The sequence below is a fragment of the Crocuta crocuta genome, unplaced genomic scaffold (genome assembly GCF_008692635.1).
Source record: "Crocuta crocuta isolate KB4526 unplaced genomic scaffold, BGI_CrCroc_1.0 scaffold30, whole genome shotgun sequence".
Lineage (NCBI taxonomy): Eukaryota > Metazoa > Chordata > Mammalia > Carnivora > Hyaenidae > Crocuta > Crocuta crocuta.
Genome location: NW_027528345.1, coordinates 11,743,542 through 11,763,142, shown reverse-complemented (window position 1 = coordinate 11,763,142; position 19,601 = coordinate 11,743,542). Strand labels below are relative to the sequence as shown.

General features: G+C 37.0%; 1 pseudogene; it reads right to left on the bottom strand.

Annotated features, from left to right (window-relative positions):
• Window positions 1-2,222: 2,222 nt before the first annotated feature.
• Window positions 2,223-19,166, bottom strand: LOC144222971 (cytoplasmic dynein 2 light intermediate chain 1-like; annotated as a pseudogene).
• Between the last annotated feature and the right edge of the window lie 435 nt (window positions 19,167-19,601).

Here is a 19,601-nt window from a genome sequence, read left to right as displayed (position 1 = left end):
AGAAGGTAAATGCTAACTAATCTGCTTTCTTTTGTTCCCCACATAATTTCGGTAAATTATCTGGCAGAACCAGAGTTAGATGTTAACCAGAATTAGAAAAATTAGTTAAGATTATATGAAGGTTTCTATGACTTATTCTAATATGCCTCTACTTACCAAAGCTTAAAAAGTTGATGGATTATTTGCAGTAGCACGAAATAAGACATCAATATGCTATTAACAATTTGGCAACTTTAAATGAGCATACATACTCTTTACTCCTAGGTATTACTTCACATATGTAAATGTGTGCACAAGGATAGACAACACAACTTTCCTTTAATAACAAAAGGACTGAAATCAACAGAATGTTTATTTACTGAATAAATATACTTGTATGGATGTAATCACACCCATTAATAAAGGACTTGGTAATAAGTCATATTATATTCATTTACTGGTATTCTTCACAGCCGCCTTCTACAGACACTGCTATGGAAAGGTTTCCAGGACATATTAAGTGAGAAAGCAAGGCATGGAGCAGTGTGTACAGCACACTACCCTTTGTTAACATATGCACATTTATTCCTACTGTATCAAGTTTGGTAACATGTGGAATATCTCTGCACGCATACAAAAGAAACCGGTCACTGGCTGTCTCCGGGGGAGGGAACCAGTGGCTAGATTAAGTGAATGAAATTTACCTCTCTCTTTGTTCCCCTTATGTCTCTTGTACTGAGTGCAAATACATGATCTACTCAAAACTTTTTTCTTTATTTTAAAATTAAAAAGATGGAGAAGAGAGCAAACTGTTCCAAAAAGATTGCAGTCTTACCCAGAGGTACTTCCTCCACCAGGGACCGTGAGGCCTGTCAGTCCAGTAATTTGATCTTTTGGGACAGATAACCTTACCTGAAGCCACCACCTTTCTCACCTCACCTCAGCATGTGTTTAATAAATAATCCAAATTTCTGGTTCCAGTTAAGATGGAGTAAAAGTCCACTCCACCCACTCTCTCCCACTGGACTCAACTAGAATCCCTAGATAGGGCTACTCAATGCATTGTCTGATGACTGAAAAGTCATTGATCGCCAGAGGACTGGGAAAAGAAACCAAAGCTCAAAATATCATGAAATCAACAGAGAGTTTTCCTTTTTTCTTCTTCTGAACTCGAAGGCAGCCCAAACCCAGAACTATATACTAGGTGCAGACAAAAAGAGCTCCAAGACCTCCATTTTTGGTGCAAAGAAACAGGAAAGGGAGCCCAAACAGGTGAAAAGAAAGAGAGAAAATCCCGATTTTGTTTCTCTCTTTTGTTCTCTCCTGCTTTACCCCAAAACAAATAGGCAGCAATGGCAATGACACCAGCAGCCAAGTAGGAAAACCTTTTCCCTGACCAGAGAAACTGCAATCCCAAGAGCATAGAGGGTATTTCTATTGTTTTGTTTTCTTTCTCTATCCCCTTGCCATTTGGTTCTCAAGGAAATGTAATTGCAGGAAGTTCAAAGTAAAGCAGAAAGCTAAAGTTTCAGCTTTTTAGTGAGAGGAGCAAAAAGGAGAACACTTTGGATCTGTTAAGTCTGAGAGAACAACGGGAAGAGGAGGGAGCTCAAAAAGGCCGTATGTGAACTCCAGGGCTCATCCCTAAGCCGCACATGGCATATATCTGACCCTAAACACACACCAAAGGCTTTGACAACTCATCTATGGCGTATGCCACTGCCTACGTCTGAGAATGGCCACTGGCTGGTACACACATGGAACAGACACAAATACCACTGCAAATACTTTGAAAATTGAACAGATACTAAACCCCAGCCCATAGAAGACAGGTAAGCCTGAACCTAACAAAACTGGTTGCCTGCTCAAACAAACAAGCAAACAGAAACATTCTCTATAAAATTTACACAAGACTCAAAGTCTCACAACATAATATTCAAAATATCCAAGATACAGATCCAAACTGTTATAAAAAGAAACATAAAAATCTCAACATCTCACAAGGGAAAAGACAATCAACAGACACCAACTCCAACATATAAAATTATCAAAGACTTTAAAGCAGCTATTATAATCATGCTCCAGGAATAAAGGCAAACACTCTTGAAGTAAACAGAAACATGGATAATCCCAGCGAAGGAATAAAACACACACACACACGCGCACACACACACACACGGACCAAACTGTGGACAAAATTTTTTGTTTACTTGTTTTACAGTTTTGCTCTCACTGAGGTTTTATTAAATTGCTATAATTTTGTAGTCAACAAGTTGATCCACATCAATTGAATTTCCAATCCCACATAAGAATCTAAGGAAGTTGTTTGTGATGTTATCTTTAATTATGCATGGGAGTCAGAATTCCAGGAATAACCTGCAAATCAACTCAGTGGATAGTCCTTCTACATACTACTCCATATCTTCTGTCTCATTTCAGAAGCTGGTTTAGAATTTGTCTTCCCCAGATTCTTTTTTTTTTTTTTAAGTTTTTTAATGATTCATTTATTTCTGAGAGAGAGAGAGAGAGAGAGAGAGAGAGAGGCAGTGTGAGCAGGGGAGGGTCAGAGAGAGAGGGAGATACAGAATCTGAAGCAGGCTCTAGGCTCTGAGCTAGCTCTCAGCACAGAGGCTGACGTGGGGCTTGAACCCATGAACCATGAGATCATGACCTGAGCCGAAGTCGGACGCCACCCAGGCACCCCTGTTTTCCCCAGTTTCATTATCATTTTATCTACATGGCTTTTTGTGGCTTACAACAGATTTTCCATGGTGGGCCAAAGGTCATAAGGCTTTGAAAGATCCAAAACAAGATCAATATAAAATGTCCATAAGATGTCACTTGTGATGGGTATGCTGTTTAAGTTCATGAAGAGGTTCCTCCAACTAGTTTCCAAAAGTGAGCAATATCTTTAGGTAATTATGCCCTTTTGCTCTTCCTCCATATGTATATTCCAAAGCTAAGGTTGGTTTTGGTGGCTCATCCCTATCAAGACACCTTAGAATAATAGCACCCTTTCCCTGGGTATCATGGCTTGACCACCTTATTGTGTTGTGGGCTCAGCATTGGGACCAGCCTAAAATCAGGAGACCCATGAGCTCCAAGGTGGGCAGGATTGTCAGAAAAAATATTTATTTATTTTGAGAGAGAGAGAGAGAAAGAAAGAGAGAGCAACTGCATATGAGTGGAGTAGGGGCAGAGAGAGGGAGGGAGAATCCCAAGCAGACTCCATGCTGTTACCATAGAGTCCAACATGGGGCTTGATCTCACAAACTGTGAGATCATGATCTGAGCTGAAATCAAGAGTTAGACACTTTATCAAGCGAGCCACCCAGGTGCCCCCAAATAGAAAATTTTAAATTAGAAAATTAACAGAAATTTAAAAATTTGCTGGATGAGCTCAAAAGTAGAATTAAGATGACAGAAGAGTTGGTGAACTTGAAGATGGAACCAACAAAAATTATCCAAGCTGAACAGAGGGGGGAAGAATCTCAAAAAAAAAAAAAAAAGAGAGAGAGAGAGAGAGAGAGAAACAAAACAAAACAACAACAACAAAAAAACAAACACAAAACTTCAAGGGCCCACTGGACAATACAGAAGACCTAACATTTACATAATCAAAGGCCCATAAGGAAAGGAGAAATAGTGTGGTGTAGGAAAAATATATGAAGAAATAATAGCCAAAAACTTCTCAAATTTGGTAAAAGACATAAACTACATTCAAGAAACCCAGTGCACGGCAAATAGGATAAACTTAAAGAAACTCTTGCCCAGTGAAACTAAAACAAAGAAAGGATTCTTGAAATAATCAGAAAAATGATCTATTACTATACAGAAACACTAATGTGAATGATTCTGGAATGTGAATGATTCTGGATGTCTCATGGAAGACAGAGGGCAATGGAACAAGATTTTTAAGTGCTGGGGAAAAAAATAATCGCCAACCTAAAATTTTAATCCACGGAAAATATCCTTCAAAAATGATGAGGAAATAAATTCTCAGATAAAGAAAACCAAAAGAAGTCATTACCAGCACATCTGCCAAAAGAAACGCTAAGGGAAATTCTTCAGTAAGGGAAATGATACTAAAGGAGAACTTAGAATTTCAGGAAAGCAGGAAGAGCAATAGAAATGATAAATATCTGAGCAAATGTAATAGACAGTTTTACTCCTCATAAGTTTTTAAAAATATAAATGATGGTAAAAAGCAAAAATTATAACAATGTCTGATGGTGCTTTCAATGAATGTAGATGTAATACATATAAGAATTAAAACATAAAAGGAAGAGGGTAAAGAGGTAAATCTAATGGTGCTAAAGTTTCTACATTCCACTTGAAGTAGTAAATACCTATTCTAGGTAGAATGAATACTTTGAAGTATGTGTATTGTAATCCTCAGTCAAAACTAAAATAACTATATGAGATAGTAAAAAAAACTCAATAAATAAATTAAAATAGAATACTAAAAAATATTCAAATAATCCAAAAGAACAGAAGGAAAACAAACACAAAACAGAAGGAACAAACAGAAAATAAATAATAAAATGGCAGACATGAATCAAAAACAATAATTATGTTAAATGTAAATGGTCTAAACACATCAATTAGAAGAGAGATTGTCAGGGGCACCTGGGTGGCTCAGTTGGTTAAGCGTCCAACTCATCATTTTGGTTCAGGTCATGATCTCACAGTTCATTAGTTTGAGTTTTGTGTCGTGCTCTGCGCTGGCAGTGCAGAGCCTGCTTGGAATTCTCTCTTTCCCTCTCTCTCTGCCCCTCCCGCATGCTCTATTTCTCTCTCAAAAAAAAGAAAAAGGATGCTAAGTACAGTATGAATTGGATTATGGAACAGAAAAGGGACATTACTAGAAAATCTGGTGAAATCTAAATAATATCCTGAGGTTACCTAATAGAGTACTAATACTGATACTAATTTCTTAGTTTCCATAAATGTACTAAGGTTATGTAAGATGTTAGTATTAGGGAAAGCTAGGTGAAGGGCACATAAGAACTCTGTACTACTTTTGCAACTCTTTTAATAACCTGAAATTATTTCAAAATTAAAAAATGGTTAAAAGGGGAAAATATATACATGAAAATATGATCAACGGGTAAATGGAGTGGCTATATTAATATCAGACAGAGTGGACTTCAAAGCAAAGAAAATTACTAGGGATGAAATAACATTAAATAATGATAAAAGGGTCAATTCACTAAATGTATACATACGTAATGAAAGAGACTCAAAATATATGAAACAAAACTTGAGAGAACTAGGGGAAGAAATGGACAGATCTACAATTATAGTTGGAGATTTTAATCTTCCTTTCTCAGTAATCAATTGAACAACTAAATAAAAACTGATCAAGGATATTAAAATATAAAGTTATACACCTTAAATATACACAATTCCTATTAGTCAATTATACTTCAAAAAAGCTGAAAAATAAAGATGTAGAATATAATGCTGCAATTAAATAATAATCAAATCACCATTTTAAAAAAAGAGAGAGAGAAGGAAAAAATTAAGGATAACAGAAGAAGCGAACAGCACCATCCATCAATTGGATATAATTGACATTTATAGAACATTCCACCTAACAATTGCAGAATATACATTCTTTTCCAGTGCACATGGAACATCCACCAAGACAGACCATATCTTGGTTGGTAAAACAAACCTTAACAAGTGTAGAAGTACTAAAATCATACAAAGTATGTTCTTTGACCCTAATGGAATTAAACTAGAAATCAATGAATTAAAGACTCTGGAATCTCACATCAATACACTTCCAAATAATTAACTGGTCAAAACGGAAGTCTCAAGGGAAATAAAATTTCAACATATCAAAACTTGTAAAATATACTCACAGCAGTGCTTACAGGAAAATTTATAGTATTAAAAACTTCTATTAGAAAAGAAAGTATCAAACAATCTAAACTTCCTTCTTAAAGAAAAAAAAACAAAAAACAAGAAACAGAAGAGGGGTGCCCAGGTGGCTCAGTTGGTTAAGTGTCCGACTTGATTTTGGCTCAGGTCTTGATGAGATCAAGCTCCGAGTCAGTCTCTGCACTGGGCATGGAGCCTGCTTGGGATTCTCTCTCTCTCTCTCTCTCTCTCTCTCTCTGCCACTTCTCCCCTTGCACTCTCTTTTTCTCAAAGCAAAAATAAAAACAAAAACAAAAAATAAAAGAACTTAAAAACAAAAACAGAAGAGCTAATTAACTCAAAGCATACAGAAGGAAGAAAAGAAATATAAGAAAAACAATATAAACAGAAAACATTTTTTAAAACAAACAGTAGAGAACAATCAATAAAATTAAAAGCTGGTTCTTTGGGGTCACCTGGGTGGTTCAGTTGGTTAGGCGTTTGACTTTGGCTCAGGTCATGATCTCATAGCTCATGAGTTCAGAGCCTTGCATGGGGCTCTGGGCTGACAGCTCAGAGCCCGGAGCTGGCTTCAGATTCTGTGTCTCCCTCTCTCTCTGCTCCTTTCCCCACCCTCAAAAATAAATAAACATTAAAAAAAAAAAGCTGGTTCTTTGAATAGATGGATAAAATTGATAAGCTTCTACTCAAACAAAGAAAAAAAAGAATACACAAATTATCAGTTTCAGGAAGGAAAGAAGGAACATCACTATAGACCCCCACAGATTAAAAGGATAATAAGGGAACAGTACATGCCATGTACATAAATTTTACGACTTATATAAATGAAACAATTATTTGAAAGCCACAAAGTACCAAAACTCACCTCAAAAGAAATACACAACCTGAGCTGTCCTATATCTAATTAAGAAATCTAGGGGCGCCTGGGTGGCTCAGTCGGTTAAGCATCCAATTTCGGCTCAGGTCATGATCTCATGGTTTGTGAGTTCAAGCCCCGCATCGGGCTCTGTGCTGACAGCTCAGATTCTGTGTCTCCCTCTCTCTCTGCCCCTATCTGCTCACGCTGTTTCTCTCTCTCTCTCTCAAAAGTAAATAAACATAAAAAAAAAAAAGAAATCTAATTTGCAGTTAAAAACCTTCACACAGAGAAACCCCTAGGCACAAATGCCTTCACTAGAGAATCCTACCAAGTGCTTACGGAATTCTACACATTCTATTCCAAAAAAATATCAACAGAAACACTTTCTAACTTATTTTATGAGACCAGCATTATCCTAATACTCCAAACTAGACAAACACAGCACAAGATAAAAACAAAACGACAGACTGATAATATCCTCATGAATACAGATGTAAAACTCAACAAATTAGCAAATCAAATCCAACATTATAGAAGAGTAACACATCACAATCAAGTGATGTTTACCCTAAGAATGCATGGCTGGTTCAATACTTGAAAATCAATCAGTGTAATCTATTACATTAACAGATTAAAGAAGAAAAACTCCTATGATCATATCAACTGATACAGAAAAAGCATTTGACAAAACTCAATATCCATTCCTGAAAAAACTCTCAGCAAATTAGGAATAGAGGGGAACCAAGCTTTATAAAGAACACCTACAAAAACCAACAACTACCATCATACTTAATGGTGAAAGACTAAATGCTTTTTCCCTAAGAACAGGAAGAAAGCATGAATATCTACTCTCACCACTCTCATTCAATATCCTACTGGAAGCCTGTAAAATCTATAATAAGGGTGGAAGAGAGAAATAAAAAGCATATACATTAGAAAGGAAAAAAGCTGTCACTATTCATAGATGACATAATTGTCTATATAAAAGTCCCCATAATCTATAAAAAGGTTTCCAGAACTATTAAGTGAGTTTAACAAGGTTGTAGAATACAAATTTGACATAAAAAATTCATCATATTTCTATATCCTAAAAATGAATTAGAACTTGAAATCCAAACTAGAAACATTTATAGTAGCTCAAAAAAATACTTAAGGATAAATCTAACAATACATGTGCAAACCTATATACTGAAAACAATAAAATGCTGATGAAAGAAATCAAATGCAACCTAAACAGATGAAGACATACATCATGTTCATTGATTGGAATATACGATACAGTTAAGGTATCAACTCTCAAATTATCTACAGATTTAATGCAATTCTAATCAAAATGCAAGGAAGAGTTTTTGCAGGATATAGACAAACTGATTCTGAAGTTGATATAGAAAGACCAAAGGATTAGAATAGCCAAAACAATTTTGAAAAAGAAGAAAGCTAGAAAGCTCGTACCACACAATTACTATAAAGCTACACTAATTGAGATACTTGGTATAAGCAGAGGGGCAGACACATAAATCAGTGGAACAGAATAGAGAGTCTAGAAAAAGACCCACACAAATATAGCCAATTGACTTTTGACAAGGGTGCAAAACCAATTCAACAGAGAAAGGATAGTCTTTGCAACAGCCAGAACAACAGAACATCTATCTGTAAAAATTAAATAAAAATGAACCTTGATCTAAATCTCATACCTTTTACAAAAATTACCTCACATGGATCACAGAGCTAAATAAAAAAAATGGGAAACTATAAAACTTTTAAAAGAATGCAGAGAAGAACACTTTTGTGCCATATATAAGAATTCTTATATTGACATCAAAAACATGATCCATAAAAGAAATAGACAAATTAGACTTAAAGTTGAAAACTTTAAGGTCTATAAAAGACACTATTAAGAGAAGAAAAAGAGCTACAAACTAGGAGAAAATATATCCAAGTAATTTATCTGATAAAAGACCTTATATCCAGGATAAAAGTATTTTTTTTTTAACTCTCAAAACACAGTTAAGAGAATAATCCAAATTTTTTAAATGCGCAAAAGATCTGAACAGACACTTCACCAAAGAAACCAAGTGCAGATGAGGGCATGGAGCAAACGAACTTTCATACTCGGCTGGTGGAATTCAAAATGACATAACCACTCTTAAAAAATGACTTCACAGTTTCTTATAAAGGTAAACATACACTTGCTGTATTACCTAGCAATCTCACTCTTAGAGATATCTTTGAGAAATATGAATCTGGGTTCACACAAAAACCTATACGTGAATGTTTAGCAGCACTGTTCACAATTGCCTGGAACCGGACACATCTCAAATCAAACACCGGTCATCAAATGAGTGGATTAAGAAACTGTTTCATAACCCACAGTAGGATACTACTAGGCAATAAAAAAGAACAAACTATTGATAAACACAATATGGACAAATCTCCAAAGCATCATGTGAAGTGGAAAAAGCCAGTCTCAAAAGGCTATGTACTATAGTAGGATTCCATTTACATGACATTCTAGAAAAGGCAAAACCCTAGGTATGGGGAACCGATCAGTGGCTGGTAAGGATTATGGGTTAAGGAGAGTGCCAGTACAACGGGACAGTACTGGGGGGACTTTCTGAGGTGATGGGACAGTTCCGTAGGCTGAATGTGGAGGTGGTTACATACATGAATCCAGATGTGTGAAAACTCACAGAACTGTACACCAAACTTTTCAACTGTACTGCTTATAAACTTTAAAAATAACAATAGAAGAAGAAATAACTAAAGCTGTTCAAAGGAAAAAATTGTATTTGCCGTACATGAGCAAGAACCTCAAAAGCTTTCCAAATAGTTTTTGTACGTTTGTTTATTTATTTATTTTGAGAGAGAGAGAGAGCATGCAAGCAAGGGAGAGGCAGAGAGAGAGACACAGAGAGAGAGAGAGAGAGAGGGAGAATCCCAAGCAGGCTCCACACTGTCAGTGAGGAGCCCGATACAGGGCTCAAACCCACAAACCATGAGATCATGACCTGAGCTGAAATCAAGAGTTGGACGCTTGACTGACTGAGCCACCCAGGTGCCCCAATATTAGTTCTGTGGGACTTATTCTTGTGAAGAAAACAGGACCTTATTTGGTGACAGGACCCTAATAGGAATACATTTCCAGATAGGAAAAAGAAGCCTGTTCATCCCAGGAGCAGAGTGTATTAGCCCAGAGCCACAACTAGATCACAGGGGTTCTGGTGCCTAAATTTTATACATAAAAACATCAGATGCCCTCTTGCCCAAAATTTAGACTAGTGCCCATACTGAACTCTACAGATTCACAGTGGGGTTTTATAATACCACCAAAAGTCAGCAGTCAATGCCCACAACTAGAGTTCTTACTAGATTCTGTGGGTAAACCATGGAAGAGGGGGAAAAAAAAAGGCCTTGACAAGTCAACACCTATAAACAGAAGCAGTACCTAAAAGGGGCTGATGGGTCTATAATCCTGGCTAGAAAAGTGTCACTGCTTTCTGGCGAGGATTTTTTCCCTTGAGATTTTGCAATGGATTGCACTGAGCGATAAAATGATAAATGTATTGCTCTTAAGAAACAAACACCCTTTCTCTGAGCACTATCCTGAGCAAAGCTGGGCTCCAGAGCAGAGCCCATGCAGGCAGAGAAGTCGCACTCCCCACAGAACGGCCAGGCCTCACCACTGGAAAGCCACAAGGCAGCCGCTAAGGAGTGGGAGGTGAAAGTCATGGCAGCTCCCACAGCCCACAGGGGACAGTACAAACCAAAGACTTACTCGTGGTCAGCAACAGAACCTAGCAGCCCCCAAGGGTCAGGCTGGATGTAGTCTAATTAAAATTAAAGATGGAAAACACTCGGATCTAATTAATAACATATCTTCGATATCCATTCATAACACAAGATGTACTTATTTTCTTTGACTATAAAACTTTCTAGCAATTTCTAACGCCAAGAGTCTATATTAAGATCCCAAAATGAAAGAAGTCTTACGCATCTGCACTTACGGCTGAACTTTTCTTATGAGTCAGGCAAAAAAAAAAAAAAAAAAAAANAAAAAAAAAAAAAGAAAGCTTATAAGGTAAGTGAAATACTCATATGGTTGTTCTACTTTGCTTCCTACTACACTTAATCACTCATTTTGTGCCTTTCTTGGGTCTTACATACCCCTCTGCTCCCTTTGCTAGGGATATGGAAGAACTATTACAAAAGAAGGAAAGTAAAATAAAGTAAAATAAAAATCCACAAATCTACCAAAACACTACTTGCTCTAGAGCATCTAGATTAATAAAACAGGTTGCCAGCATTCAGTGAAGAGGTCTTTATAGCCTTTCCTCATCCTGGACTGGCTTTTGTTTAACTGTTCTTAATCACCTGCTTTGATTGGTCAAACTAGGAAACAGGTACTAACACTGTCATTGCACAGAGAACCTCCTAATGGGATTACTTATTGTAAGGATGCTTTGCATGCTAAAGAGAGGGCTAGATTTACTAATATCGTGTACATGAACTCTGCCTGCTCTACTGGTTCCACACAAACCATGGGGACTTCTGCCAACTGTCTGAGTGCAAACTGTGGCAAACGCTAATGGAATTTGCAAGAACTCAGTAATTTTAGTGGTGAGAAGGAAAAAATATTAACAAATTAAATGAAATATTTTATTGTATTAAATTGCTTTTCTTTTACGTGTATGCTGTTATTTTCCATGCACATGTTCTGATGTTCCAATCACCCTTTGTTTTTTTCTTATTCAAAGATCTTTGCTGAATACCAAAGGCTAGAACGGAACCTAAGCTCCCTGAGCACACTCTTTGCTCTGAACTACCACTGTATACTGAAGTTGCAAGGTAGGGCCCACTGGCCACTCTCTGGTACCCCAGATACACCAAAGATGTTTATGCAAGTCAAGTCTGACATTTTGTATCCACAGCCCAAGATTCAATACCTGAAATAAAAAGAAACACCACCGGCTGATAAAGTCTTTCTCCCTCTGCTCTCGCCTATTAGAATCCTTTGAGTTGCTCCCTTTAATTAAGCCTGCAATTTCAAATGGTTTTCATGAAGCACATAGAACATAAGCAAATGATCAAAGAAAGAAAGCCACTGAGTTTCAGTAAGGATAAAACAGCCATCCACCAGGTCTATCAAAAAGGTGCATAGTTCTTATTCCTTTATATGCAAAACTAAAGGCTAGTTGAGAGTATCAAGGAAAAAGACCTCATGTTAAATTCTGTCTATAAATGGACAGAATTTAAAACTCCAAAATAAGAAAAGGACAGAGATCTACAAAGGTTAAGTAATCTTTATCAGTGAGAGAGCATAGAGAATAAAGAAGTGGGAACACTTAGGTTTCTCTTAAAGAAAACTTTAAAATCTCAAGGTGGGAAGGAGGAGGAGAGGAGGAAAGCATGCAAAGCTCTCTAGGGAGAAAGGATTGAAAAGTAGAAATAGGGCACTTAGGGGCATCTGGGTGGCTCAATTGGTTAAGCGTACAACTTCAGTTCAGGTCATGATCTCACAGCTCGGGAGTTAGAGCCCTATGTTGGGCTCTGTGCTGACAGCTCAGAGCCTGGAGCCTGCTTTGGATTCTGGGTCTCCCCCTCTCTCTGCCCCTAATACACTGACATTCTGTCTCTTTCTCTCTCAAAAAATAAATAAATATTAAAAAAAAAAAAAAAGAAAGAAATAGGGAAACCTGGCTGGTTCAGGCAGAAGAGAATCCGACTCTCAGGGTCAAGAGTTCAAGCCCCACATTAGATGTAGAGATTACTAAAAAAAAAAATAAAATAAATAAATAAACTTAAAAAAATTAGAAATAAAGATAGCTTGCTAACCAACACGCTCTGGACTAGACTGCCAACATGTATTATAGAACATAACTCCCTAAATGTTCTAAATAGAAGACTTTCTATGTCTCTAAACTTTAAAACGGCAAAAAAAAAATCTTGAACTCCTACTCTTCCCTCTTCCCCATGTAGTCTTTCATCAAGTCCTACGAAGTCTTCCTATAAGCTACTTCTTACATTAGGAAAATGTTAGTTAAACACATGTGACACACATATATAACATTCTATTTCTTTTCCTTCCTATCTTTCTCACTACAATCCTAGTCCCAGCCCTCGTCGCCATGCATCTAAAGCTAAACCAAACAGCCAATTAACTGGATGTCCATTCCTTGTTCTATTCTGTCCTATTACACATTGCTGCCCAATCCTCCTAACACATTACAGTACAGCTTTGATTATGTGTCATTCTGTGCTCCCTCAAAAATCTTCTTTGTTCTTCACTGTTCTCTAAGGATAAATGCAACTTCAAAAAATCATTAATGTTTGCCTACCTCTACCTTATCTTTTGTAGCTTCTCTGCCAGTTGGGGGGCAGGAGTTCCTACCCCAGCCCAACTGATTTGTTCACTGCACTCCCAAAATACTCTGCATTCTCACCTTCTTCCTTTGACTCACACTGTCTTACCCAACCATTCCATAAAGCCCTGCTCAAATCATACTTCTTCTATCACCCTGTCTCTCATTATGCCGGCTTAAAGCTCTCTCTTTCCAAAACAAAACAAAACAAAAACCACACACTCAACTTACTTATATTCCATATCATTTTTGTGGAAATTAAGCCTTTTACAGTTGTTATCATGAACCATTATGAAAACTTCTTATTTAACATCTTGTGTTTATAATTTGTTTCACCAAATAAATACATTCCTGTAACATAAGGTCTATATTTTCTGTATCTTTCAACACTTGTCACAATGCCTCACCCTTAGTCGGTACTCATGAAAAATCTGTTGATTGGTGTGGTCAGGGTAGGTGATCTACAGTTCCCCATAGAAAGCAACAGACCAATAATTCTCAAGGCCATGTCTTCCTCTATACTTTTTTCATATGTAATTCTCAACCCTAAAAAGCAATGTAGTTGGTAGGAAAAGGCCACTTTGGCCCAAACTAACTTTTTACTTCAAATAAGCCAAGAAATGTCACTAAGAAAAATAAAACATAAGAGATTATCCATATCATAAGGAAAAGAAGGAAAAATTGATCTCAGACAATTTAAAATGAGAGTTCAAATCCCTAAATAAGTACAGGGGAAACTGGTAACACTTATTGCCTTTATGGTGTACATACTAATGATTGGGAGACAGTTAGAAAAAGACTTAAATTAACTTTGAACCTTCTGATTTTTGAACACTGTGTCTTTATTAGCTACTCAAATGTAAAATATATATTTCACAAAACAGAATGGAAGAGATAACTTCAACAGTGCCTTTTGAGAAAAAGTTTTGCTATTAAATGACTTAGAATCCTTTTTTAAAACAGGGAAATAAAATAGCATTTAAGAATGTTACTAAATCTTTTGCTCTAAAGAAAACATTCTTCAGCTTTTCCAATGTAAGGATCAGACAGAGAAAGCAATTTGCAGCAAGGTTTTAGCAGAGGGATAAAACAACATTTAAAAACAAAACACCTTCCTAAGGCTCCAAGCCCCATCCAGAAGATCAGGATCAGTCTAGTTCAGTAGTACAACAGAGATGTTTCTTAAAGAGTCTGCAGAGGGGAGATAACTTCTCCTAAACAATGAGCCATTTCCCAAGTTCACATCCAAACTCCCTCGTCCCTTTCATAGCAATCATACCCACACTTTCTCGAACTCTGCTCTGATGATTCCTCACACTCCCAATGCTTTTCTCCCTATCACAATATAAATTTTTAAAAATGCCCATTATCTCCAAGGGATCTTTCCTAGAAATAACACATTCTGCCTCTTTAGTCTTCACCAAAATCTTAGGAAATCCAATCAAGGATTCTGCAGCAAATGGGATTTCTGAGTGTTATGACTCCTGAGAAAGCTCTCCTCGTCTCATTTGCAACCTGCTCAATTTTTCTCCACAATTTAATAATAATACATCAATTTGTTTTCATTTGAAAGCATTATATTCAGCTTCTTGCTAAGACAAAAAGACAATGGTGAATGTGAAGCAAAAGCCTGTTACATTATCCTTAATTGAAGAAGAGTTCCTCCTGAAACAAGAAACTAACCATGTAATAAATTAGGTCCTATTTATTTACAGGACTGTTCCTCAGTAAAATGAAGGAAAAATGGTATTTCACATTTGCTTCCAGTGAACACTAGCTTTTGGAGTTTCAGCCTTCAAAAAGCCGAACTCTTAAAATAACAGAATAAGAACAGATGAAAAATGAACTGCCTTTTCATTGATAAAGTAGCTGTGATCTCTTTCTTTATCAATCACTATCTAAAAATTTAACACAACATTTTAATTTTGACGTTTTTTTCCTTCCCAAGTTCATTCTAGTGGAAATGCTAATGATCGGTAAAATACCCAAAATGTAGGAAAGGGGAGGGAAATAAATGACATGTATAATTCACAACCTAGATAATCAATCCCTGGATAAATAAACATTCAGTTACATTTCTCTAATATTCTTACTCCCCAGGAACTCAAAAGATTTTGCAGCATAAAAACAGCACTAATCAACCAAACATGAAAAGTGCCCATTAATATGTCTTTTGGGGGATTTCAGCGCTTTCCATTCCAGATGTGGGAAGGCCTCTGAACATGAGAGGCCTCTCCCTACAAGCAACAGTGAAATCCAAGTGCTTCGGACCCCTCCAGCTAACATTTCAGTTACCCTAACCCAACTGACTCCTTTCAGGATCAAGAGACCTTGAGTCCCAAACTGAGAGCACCTCTTAGGCGACCACCTTTTATTTTGTTCCACTCTCCTCAATATGACACATCTCCATAGACCTAAGGAAAATCTTAACTATTCTCCACTTTCACCTTTGCTGTTCTAGCCCAAGAGCCTCCTAGAACTCTTTCTGCTCCACCCGAATACCCTTCCCAGCATCAATCCCCAGTATACAATCCTGCACCAATTTCAGCCTTGCACATAAGCAAAGAAGTCAGGTGGCAGAGGCCATAATTCCTCTACCATCCTGGTTATAACTTATGTTGGCAATGTTAGAGCACTGAGGAGTAGCCAAATGTGTGTATTTATGTGCAAGAGAAATGAAGAAAGATAAGCAGATACCAAGAGCTTTTTAAAATTACCTCAGATAGTTACAGAAACAAAACAAACATGTTGCTTTAATACCTCTTATTTTCATCCATATTCTATTTATTGATACTTCTTCTGTTCATTTTCCCCTCATTCTTCCTCCTTCCAAAATGCTCTCCATCAAAAGTACTTTTGCCCTCCCTCTGCCTATCCCAGAATCTTTCATTATGCCCACTCACTAAGATATGTTTAGCTACCTAGGAAAATGATAATTTCTTAAAATAAAACCAAAATTATTCACTTTACTCGGTTATATGAACATCAGACTATAACACCACTTAATGGAAAAACATCTTTAAGCAACAGTCAGTCAACCAACCTGGGTACCCATCTCCACTCCATGACTTAATGGTCCTGGAGCCCTGGACAATACACTTAAGCTCTGGGATACTCAGTTTCCTCAGCTATAAAATGGGTAGAACAATATCTGCCTTACCTAACTCAAACAATCAACTGATAGAAGGATTTTAAGAGTTCTGATAAATAACAAAACAAAATATCATAATTACCAAAGTCAATCAATGGTCAGCTCTGAGACCTAACTATATGAGACCCATTCAAATGAGTCTGTGCAAACACAATGGGAAAACCCAGAATGGTGCTGAAGACAAAAGAAACTCTAAACTTGATAATCACTCATCATAATTAACATATCCAGCTCAGGAAAAATAAAGGGGAGCCTCAGTCTTTGGGCCCTTCAGATCCCAGGCTATAGCTAAAAAAGGTCCAGATGCCTGCCAGCTTGATGGTCAGTGCCAGGGCACTTCTTTTGGGTAAAGAGTCTATTCTAGAATGAGGAAAGAGTCACTTTGGTAAATGCATTCTCACTGTTGTGGTGGAGATCAGTGCTGCAGTTGTACAGTAAAACTTTTCTCCTTTTACACTAACAATGTCCATCCAAATCAGGGTATCTGCGGATTCTATCCTCCATTCCAGACTGAAGACAAAGCAACTGTCTGCTTTTGAGACTACTGAAATTTAATACAGTATGTATATACTATATCAAATACACATATAAATACGCACTAAGCTGCTAAATCCCTAGAGGGAAAGCAGCAAATACATATTGAGCTCTATGTGTCAGAAACCACAAGGTAACAGAGATTTCATTTAATCCCCACAAACACCCTGCAAGGTAGGTATTATTATTCCTATTTTTATAGATGAGAACACTGAAGCTCAAATAGATTAAATAACTTGCCCAAAGTCACAAAGCTAATAAGTAGCGGAGTCAGAACTTGAACTTCGTTTTGCCTAACTCCAGAGCTCCATACTGCTGCTTTTTTTTCTCAGTGGTGTTAACTATGGCAACCTTCTTGTGTCTTCATTTCACCTTAATTCCTGAGATGGTACTTAACTGTGTGTCCTGCTTATGTCTTTATAACTTCACAAAGAAACAGAGAAAATTTTCCCAGAAGGTTTCTTCTTTGCCTTTTCTTTTCCTGCATTTACTTCCTATTCCTGTACAAACAATTGCTTTTTAGGTTGAATTACCAGGCTAGATCTAACAGTGTCATACCACATTCAGCAATTAATGTACACCAAAAGCATGAAAGTTCTGTTTCCTTCAACATTTTAATAGCCATAGTTTTGGAGCATAGTATCATTTTCTAAGCTGGTTCTTGCCACTTAAAGATGTTAGTGCCTAGTACAATACCTCACACACAGTACGTGCAGAGAGAGAATATCTGTTGATTCACTGATTAAGAAAAGATTTCTCTGGGGCGCCTGGGTGGCTCAGTCAGCAGAGCATCTGACTCTTGATCTCAGGGTCGTGAGTTCAAGCCTCACATCCTCACACTGGGTATGGAGCCAAGAAAGAAAGAAAGAAATGAAGGAAGGAAGGAAGGAAGAAAGAAAGAAAGAAAGAAGAAAAAAGAAAGATTTCTTTACTCCTCTAGTTATCCTGCTATATTTAAATCAAGAGATTTTACAGAAGTCCAATGCCAGGAATGAATCCTTTCGCGTTAAAGACAGTTTTTTTCTGGAAAATTTAAAAATGATTCAGAAAAAAGGTAAATTAATAACAATCTAGTGTTTAAATCCCTAAATGACTTAGTAGTGGGCTATGAACTTAAGACTTTAAAAGGTTTGGTTTAAAAATTCTGTTATTCTGGATAATTTTTCCAAGAGCTTCTTGCCCTCTCCATAGAAAACAAAAGACTGAAAATATACAAAACACAGATAACTGTTTTTGCTTAGGACAGTTAAGACTAAGGATGACTTTTTTCCTGTTTTTTTTTTTCCTTATATATATTACATTTTTTTCTGCAAGAAGTATGTTATTTTCATAATTATGGAAACTGATCTCACTCTGGATAACCTTTGCATTTTTATCACTTTCTATACAGTGCAGGGTTACTTTCTTTCTCAGATATAATCGATAGGAATTAAGTATTCATTAATTCGTGCCTGTGCCTCCAGAACTTGTTACATAACATCAGAATGTTAAAGATAATTATTTTTCTCTCCATTCATGGAATGTTTTTCTTGCTTTAGGTGGATATGTCTCTATCTTTGAATGTTTTTAAAGCAGATGCAGACTTCTTGTATAATCTTTTCTTGGTAATGAACACAAGAATGCTATTTGGCCTTATGTAGCCCCAATTTATAGGTCTTTTAACTTTATATGTGTTATCTTTTCAGTGACATTAAAGTACTTCAATTATAGGAGGACCTAAATGGAATGAGCTACTTTATGTAGTAGGAAGTTTCCTTCCAACGGAAGTATTCAAAGCAAAGATCTCCCATAAGGGGATTCCTGTGCTGGGAGGTTATATGAGCTGAATTTATGACCATTTTCCCTTTCTAGGACTTTAAAATAAATTTTTTGACAAGTCTACTTTAGTGATACAATGCACTGCACACTGGCCTCTGCCGTGTCAACTCCTTTTCTTAGCTCACTGTTCAAATCAACCCAGAGAATATTCCCTTCTGATCCAGCTTAACTTAGCAAGCTATCTGATTATTTCTTGTGGAGACCAAATTCCCATAATTATTAACAGATCCTTGCTATGTGAAATTATTGAAATGTGCTGAAATAATGCAGTCAGCAAAATGTCACTGTATGTCTTACATATGAATCTGTTGCAGCCTGTAAAACACTGTCTCCATGAGGGACAGCCAAAATGAAGAGTTATGTGGGAGTAATAAAATATGATAACTAGGCCTGCAACCTCAAGAATAAACCCAGCTGCGCATGCACACACACATCTACAAGAAAGCCTGCTGATCACAAAAGCAAAGAAAAACCCAAATCATGTCCGGCGTGTGCGCACTTCCCGGCAGGGCTGGTCAGGGAACTGTCCTTTCAGCACCACAGCATGAAACCCTGGTGCAAGCCTCAACACGGGCATCCCAAGCTAGGCTGAGAGAGAAAAATTCGTTATCTCTCCTACAAAGAAAGCAACAAGCACAGTGTGGGTGTTTGTTTTTAAGTATGCAATATTCTACTTCATAATCCTTTATTACTTTAAAATGAAATCCTTGAATTACTTTGATAAAAGTTGACAGTACCACAAATGAAAACCGAAGGTATATTAAGTCTGCTGCCTCTCAAACTGAACCCAAGAAACCAGTAATTGGCCTGCACTATCAAGAACTGCTCTGCAAAATCCACGGCCAGCCCTACTAAGAAGCACAACACGTTTACACATACCCTAAATCAGACGTTGAGAACATAGAACATGCTCAGAGTCCTCCCCACGGAGAGACTCAATTTCTAGGACAGATGATGCTTGCTGAATACCAAACCATCACTACCACCCCCCTCCCAAGCAATCAAATTCTCT